The 7611-nt window shown below is 32.3% G+C and overlaps 1 long non-coding RNA gene across 1 annotated transcript; it reads right to left on the reverse strand.

The window, feature by feature from the left end:
• Positions 1 to 3546: 3546 nt before the first annotated feature.
• LOC108947460 (uncharacterized) lies at positions 3547 to 6667 on the reverse strand. The gene is made up of 2 exons (XR_004510408.2): positions 6131 to 6667; positions 3547 to 3822 (listed from the first exon to the last, which is right to left on the reverse strand). It is a non-coding gene; the product is annotated as an uncharacterized lncRNA (long non-coding RNA).
• Between the last annotated feature and the right edge of the window lie 944 nt (positions 6668 to 7611).

Consider the following 7611-nt stretch of genomic DNA (forward strand, 5'->3'; position numbering starts at 1 on the left):
ATTTAACTAATTAGGCAAACACCTAGGTTATGGTCACATCCCTAGGCTTTTTAATTATTTGGAAAAATACCAAAAATACTAATTTACTTCGTTTCTTTTCTTAGCATATAATTGCTATAGTAAAATTAGAATTAGAACTCAAAACCTTTTGTGGAAGTGCAATTTAGTTATTCCTTTCACTTTCGTCGAGTGTATACTCCTAACACCCCTAGTAACTCCCTGTAGAAATCAACCTCGATTCTTGTTGGGTACTATTTTTCCAACGACCGTTTCTACTCACTATTGAGTGTGGTTTGGACGTGGATCATATTACACCACAGGCAAGCCTATGGTACATCTTGTGTGGCACATGACTTTTACTTTTTAGAGTGAGTTAATTCTTCCTATTCTATGTCCCTATTTGTTCTTGATTTTTATGAGTTAGAGATTACTCTTTATTGTTTGTTGTGAGGGGCACATAACTTGCGAGTGAAAGGTAATGTCTTTGGATTCTAGGTTAGAGTAATTGAGAAGGTTCTGAAATAATAATTGGTAATTTTGAGTCAAGTCTTGATGCTGGGATGTTACAGTAGGGAGATTAGTCTAATTTAAATATTTTTAGCATGACGAGTTAGGAGTGTTAGTTAAAAAGGTCGTCCCTATTTGAAGTGTAGTTTGATTGCTCGAGGACGAGCAATTATCTAAGTGTGGAATGTTGATGGTAGGCTAGAAATATAGGTTTTTGGATACATTGTACCTATTATTTGCTACACTTTAGTTGTGATTGAGCTTAAATGTGAAGATTTTATACTCATTATGTGATTTTCGTGTTGGGTGTAATTCTGAGCTATGACATATTTTTGAAGCTAAATCGGATAATTTGAAGCTTAGAAATCTGAGTAGAAGCCCAAGGAATTAAACTGGGATTGTGTTTGGGGTTCGAGGACCAAGTCTGGATACTAAAAATTGAAGAAAATTGAGTAGCGCAGAAAATTGCACTAACGCGCCGCATGGCGCGCTGCGGCTGTGCAACTGTTGTTGTTTCGGACAAAATACAAAGCCTATGATAAAGTACACTAATGCAGTGCATGGCGCGGTGCACCTGTACAATTTTCAGTCCAACTTTTCCTACTTCGATTCAGAGAGGATAGTTTTAGCTGGACCCCTTCCTATAGGGTATAAGTACACCGAAAATATAATTTTGAGGAATCTTTTGACCTACGGAAAATTGAGAGAGTGTTGGAGGATTCAAGACACAATATTTCATTATTCTTCACCAATTCAATATGTGAGTTTGAATTGTAAAGTTGGATTTATGTTTCTTATGTTCTTAAATATATTTGTGATGACTTTCTCCGTGATTATGAAGTAGTTTACCTTAGAGCTTCTCATGGTTGATGACTTGATTATTATCCATGGAATTGATTATTGTTTCATTGCTTGATTTATTGAAAGAGCTTTAACTCTATTTGTAATTTTATTCATTATCGTGTTTAATCGGAAGATGAGCATAATATTGAATTTTATTGCAATGCATGTCTTAAATTATTTTGGTATTTCTTTAAAGTAATCTAAAGAGTTTTGTGATCTACTGTTTGAATTAAGATTGAGAAATTTTCGTAAAAAGTTTTTTTTAGACTATTCTTACTAGTAGATTCAAGTTTTACTGTACTTCATATTAACTTATTTGAACGGTTTAGATTTAATAAAGAGAGGAATATGAATTAGAAGATAATAACCTGTTGAATTCGTTATAATCAATAGAATATTAACCGTAAAAGTTAATAGTATCAAATCTAGAATAGTAGTTTTGTACCTATCATGTCACGACTCTTATTTCTCGCGCTGATAACAATCCAATATTGCTAATCTCTAGTTCCCCATGATCAATTGTCGCTTGCTTTAATTTAGTAGTTAATCTTAGTTCTTTATCATTTCAAACCAAAGTGTTAATCATCCTAGATAGCAGTTGACTAGAAATTACTTGAACGATATTTAAATTCAACCCATGTGAAAACAATAATTTTACTATACTATCTTTGATTAGGGAGCATTAATTTTCCAGTTGTATTTTGCGCCTATAGCAAAATTAAACAAAGAAATTAATCCAACTAATCAGATTAACTTCTTGTGTGGTCGGCATTTGTTGGCTGATCGTGCTCTTTGATGATTGATTCCAAGTTGTTTCCTTAAGAGATGGCATGGCATATGTGGAGGAAAAGATGAGAGTTTGTTTGGATCCTTGGACTTTATTGATAATAATAAGTTAATGATATATCCTTGAACATGAAAAAACTTAATTTGTTCAAATCTTAACAACTATGAACTGTACATATGCTTATCTTCTCTACATCAAAGTATATTGTAAAGTACTTTAAGATGATGATGGTGCTTTTTTTATTTCTAAAACAAGTACATTAAAGGAGCCACTTTTCCATGCAGAGTGAAGGAGACTGTCTTTGATCTTAAGATAAAATAAAATATAGTCTGTTTTTTCATCTGAGTGGATTATTCTCTTTTTATGAAGTTCAAAAAATGAGAGATATTTTATTTAGACCAAAGATCATTATCCTTCCAACTTATGAAAACATCAAGAATAGATGTTTTTAAATACTATATTTCTTAATTATAAATCAACTAGTGAAGTTATACGCGCTTCGCGCGCGCGATAATAGTAAAAAACTTAAGTAGACTAATAAGTGATATTTTTATAAATTTGTTGGATAAAAATAAATCTTATTATTTTACGCATATAGAACTAAATTTTGTAATTGATTAAATCACAAATACAAATATGTTCATTAGTATTATTTGTGAAATCTTTGAAGATGATAAATTGACAATTATCTTCTTACCAATTCCACCCAATCCTATCTTGGCGATTACCGAATAAATTGACATGTATTTTACAAATTATAAAATGTTTAAAAATTAGCAGTAGCATTAAGAATATCATTAACTCCTATATATCTTTTTGTGTACAATTTTTAGCAACAACAATTGGGCATTTGAATAAATGGTAATTAGGATGAGATCTCTCTAAGAACTAATTTTCTGGGAATGGTATGACAAATGAAAGAGGGTATTTTCCATAATTCTCAAAGATAAAAATTCCACTTACAAATCAAATAGCCAAGGCACATTGCTTAAGAAGCAAAGACTACTTGAACCTATGCTAATACTACATACATCTAATAGAGTATGTGCATTTGGGCACTCAACCAATAGTATCATCTATTGATTTAAAATTTTGCAATGGTAAGGTCGCAGTAGAATGGAAATGCATCAATCCCTCCCAACTTTTATAACACACAAAGTAATTAGTCATGAACTGTTTATTCTTTCTTGAATAATTATATTTTTCATTGATATCTTCCTCACAACTTAAATGAGATAAGTAGTATGATGAGATATTGAGTCTGCTATTCCAAATCCTTAAGAGAAATTCAAATCAGGGGAAAAATACTAGGATAAGAAACCAAAAAATACTACGAAACTAAGAAAAAAGTCAAAAATTAAACCACCAAGAAAGCTACAGTATGTTATGACAAAGAACATGAACCAACGTTATGCAAAGTTTCTTTCATATTTATGGAAGTCCGAGTCTTCACTCTAAAGCACATCTCCTAAGGATAATACAGTAATCTCTCATATTGTCTAGCAAAATCATATCCAGTTCCATATACATCCTGGCTCCCATTTAGTAAAAGTATAATTGAAATTTGATTCACAGTTAATGCATTAAGCTAAGTTGCGAGAATCTGCCGGTGGCTTTAAAACCATTATAGAAGGGAATAGGCTGGCGTTATCTTGATGCATTTCAGATGACTCTCATAACATAATCTGTCATTATAAAGATAAATGCAGATTAGTTGGTATAATTACTAAGAAATCAAATAGAGATGAGGCCTAGTTATTTAAGGATCATATCCGAATAGCTGTATCATCCGACAAAGGTAAGAAAAATAATAAGCAGTGAATAATTAACAGAGCCAAATACAGGGTTCAGTTGAGAGAAATTTAGAGGGTTTGAACCGTTATCTATGTCCAAGTACCAAAATAGCAATAATTATTGTATACTGTAGTTGTTGGCAAATAAAGCTGAATTTATACGACGTTCAAGTCCTTGTTCACATTCAAATAAGCATCGATAGATTTATCAAAAAATAATGAGAGCAACAATAACAAAATTTTCAGTTTATAGTTTAATTCTTGACAATAAGTATTGCACTTGAGAACTTGTGAAAAGTTGGTATAAGATTCTTGATTAGAAGTCTGCACATAATACATGAAGAAACATAAAGGGGCAATATAGCTTTGGGGCTTGCCTTTTTCAAAAACACAAAAAAGGATGAACCACATCTTTTCCCTTGTCAAATAAATCCAATGAGGGAAAAACATTGACGCTAAGTAACTACTACATGAATTTTTTTTAAATGAACTTAAGGATACGCAAGACACGATTATTTAAAAATAATCTAGTAATATACATAGAGATCACACATGCATTACTATTATGTATATATATGATATATGAGGAAAGAAGAAAATAGCAGATTCAATATTCTAACCTGTTTCTCAAATAGAACAGGAGGTTGTAATAGCAAGACTACCCTACAATTGAGATGCAATTGACATGATTTATATTTGGAAGAAGACGATTACGTGTTGCCTCTCGATTTTTGAGGCATTGTTGTAGACAAAATTGCTCTTTCTCAGGCATTATCATGAGCTTCCTTCACCGTGCGAGGCCTTTTTGTTTGGGATGATCCATTTTAAGTGTCAATACTAAGATCATCCTAAAAATCTGTAATATTATGATTATTCTATTTCATCAGACAATCATTTACTACAAATAAAGAAAGAAAATAAAAAGATACCACTTAACATAGATAAATTGCAGTATGGTATAAAGAATATACTTTTAACACTTAACAACTTGGAAAGTAACTTTCACTCTAGACGGACAATAGGTAAATGCATTAGAACAAGGTGATGGTTGTGGAAAGACACTATCTGGAGCATGTAGATTCAAGATGTCACTCATGATTAGGTGATGGTTGGAGTTAAGATGTTGATCAGCTTCTCGTCTTCTCATTCTTTTCCTATTTTTATTTTTATTTTGTTTAACAGCTCTTCTACACTTTGGCTTTGAATCAGTGGAAGCACTTCTATTATTGCTGCCACATTTACTATTTCCTAATTTGTTATTCAGGAGAATGATATAAAGTGTAGATCATGAGAGGTACTGCCTAACATGACCAATAATTCAGAAGGGGAAAAAAGTGGTTAACATTTGCGAGTAATGACATACATGGCCTAAATGGATAATCAACATTGAGTTGTGTATTCACTGTTTTTGTCTGTTATAATTTTGTTTATAATATATAGTAGACAAAAAATTACTCTGTTAAACTAAATATGTAATAAAGTTTATTCAATCACATCATCCTTTCACTAAACTAAATATAGGATAAAATTTAATCAACATCATCTCTTCACTAAGGAGTAAAGAACACTTGTATAATAGAGTGCACACAAGAATATGAGATAGAATATATATCATCACAATGCTGCTGCAAAAAAAGTCTTTTTTTGTGACCATCAACGATGTTGCTGCTATATTAAATGCATAAGCCGCTCTCTAATCACACAAAAAGAGTAGAGCAGGAAATCATAATAGAGCAGAACAAATATACTAACACTAATATTGCAACACTTCTGTATAATTGAAAGAAACTAAGATTTAACAGGAATTTTTACCACTATGCAATACAAATAGCCGAGATCAATAATAATCTAATTTAGTCAAAACTCCATATCACTAAACTATAATCAACATTTAAAGATATTGTTAATGAAGTTCGTTATCATTATTAAACATATAAATAAAAGGGCATTCTTGTTCTCCATATAAAACACATCCTTAGTTTCTCAAACTTTTTCACGCTGTTATGTTCCTTCAAATTTTACACGCCCTTTTGTTCCTTTTCCACACCATCTCCCATCGAGGGAAAAAATTGTGTCCTTGAGTGAAGGTGTAATTGTACATTTAGATCATGCAATTGAATGATCACAAGATATTCACTTCCCATTTTTGTTTTAAAAAAAATTCATGTCCTTGGTAATATTTACTATGAGAATTACCGACCTGTTGAGATAGCACCATTTCCTGAAGCCGTGGGGGTGGGCAATGTCTCCCTATAGTACCTTTTTTCAAACACTTCATGGGCGTCAAATAAGCATCTCATGTTTGGTTCTTTTAAGGATATTTTATCCGGTTCTCCAGTAATGTAATGGTAGCAGCGAAGTGATTTAAAGATGGAGTCGAATAAAAAACCAAAATGCATATAACTGGAGGCAAAGTGAAAAAGACAATGAGGGAAGAACATAGAGGTTATCATGTGAAATAAGAAAAGTAGATTGAAAAGCATAGTGCAGGAACAATAAAGAAAATAGAATAAAGAGAAAGCGTAGGAAGAAACACAGTTGTAGAAAGTATAGATAGAAACCGTTGGTTTATTTAACCGATATTTTTGACGAATATTGTTTTTTTTGTGGCCCAGAATGAAAGAAAAAGGCAAAAAATTATAATAAAAAATAAATGCAATTCCTGGATAAAGAGGCTTGTCACGTTACCGGCTCTTGTCCCTGCATTATATATATATATATATATAGATTACATCAAGTAAAGGACTTTTAATGATTAGACAAGTTGCAGTTTATTTTACTCATAATAAACTCGGGTGCGGATTGCTCCAATATATTTAAGTCCAGTAATGTTCACTTCCCAATTAGATTATTGCCACCTGTCCAGTTATCCAAGCTTTGGGGTACTTGAAATAATTAATAAGGCAGAAAAATTTAAAAAGAAAATTGCTAACCATATTTAAAGTTACGGTAGACTTCAACGGCGCTACAGCTGTCAAACAAGGAAATGAAAGTAGCAATTTAACATATATCCTTTATATTATTTTATTTTCCAATATTATAGACCCCTTATACTTGCGAAAAGGTAAATGTAATACTCCATAAATTCGGACTAGGTATGGACATGTTAAATGAGTATTAATGTTATATTTTAGATATATGAAATCCTATCGGGATGAGTATGGGTGGAAATAGTCGTTTGAAATCAAGTCGGAGAGTGAGGTGCATAAGATTCGATAAAATTGACTAAGTTTATGGAAAGATTATCTTTCAGTCTTATTTCATGGATTTATGTTAGGAATTGGAGAAAATTCAAAATATTCAAGTTGTAGCCCTTTGAAATAGTTCCAACGAAATATTGTGGAGCCTGAATGGATCTCTTTGCAAAAGGTTATGTGCGTTTACTGAAAAATGTGCAGTATGCACGCCCGAATGGTCCCGTGCGCGGCCGCGCACTTGTGGCAGTGCTACTGCCCTGCTTCGTCCCCACACCCCAAAATACAAAAACTTTCTCTAGAAATGGAAGGTCTCAAGAACCTAACTCCTCAAAGGTCCCTCCATCATCCAAGGTAAGTTCTAATGGTGATTCCAAGTTAATTTCAATTCCCCAATACCTTATTAACATGGGCAAACCATCCAAATCATTAGAAACTTGATCGAGACATCATTGTTGAGAGAAGAAACCCTAGAACTCGAATTCAA

This window comes from Nicotiana tomentosiformis, chromosome 12 (genome assembly GCF_000390325.3).
Source record: "Nicotiana tomentosiformis chromosome 12, ASM39032v3, whole genome shotgun sequence".
In the NCBI taxonomy this organism is placed as follows: Eukaryota; Viridiplantae; Streptophyta; class Magnoliopsida; order Solanales; family Solanaceae; genus Nicotiana; species Nicotiana tomentosiformis.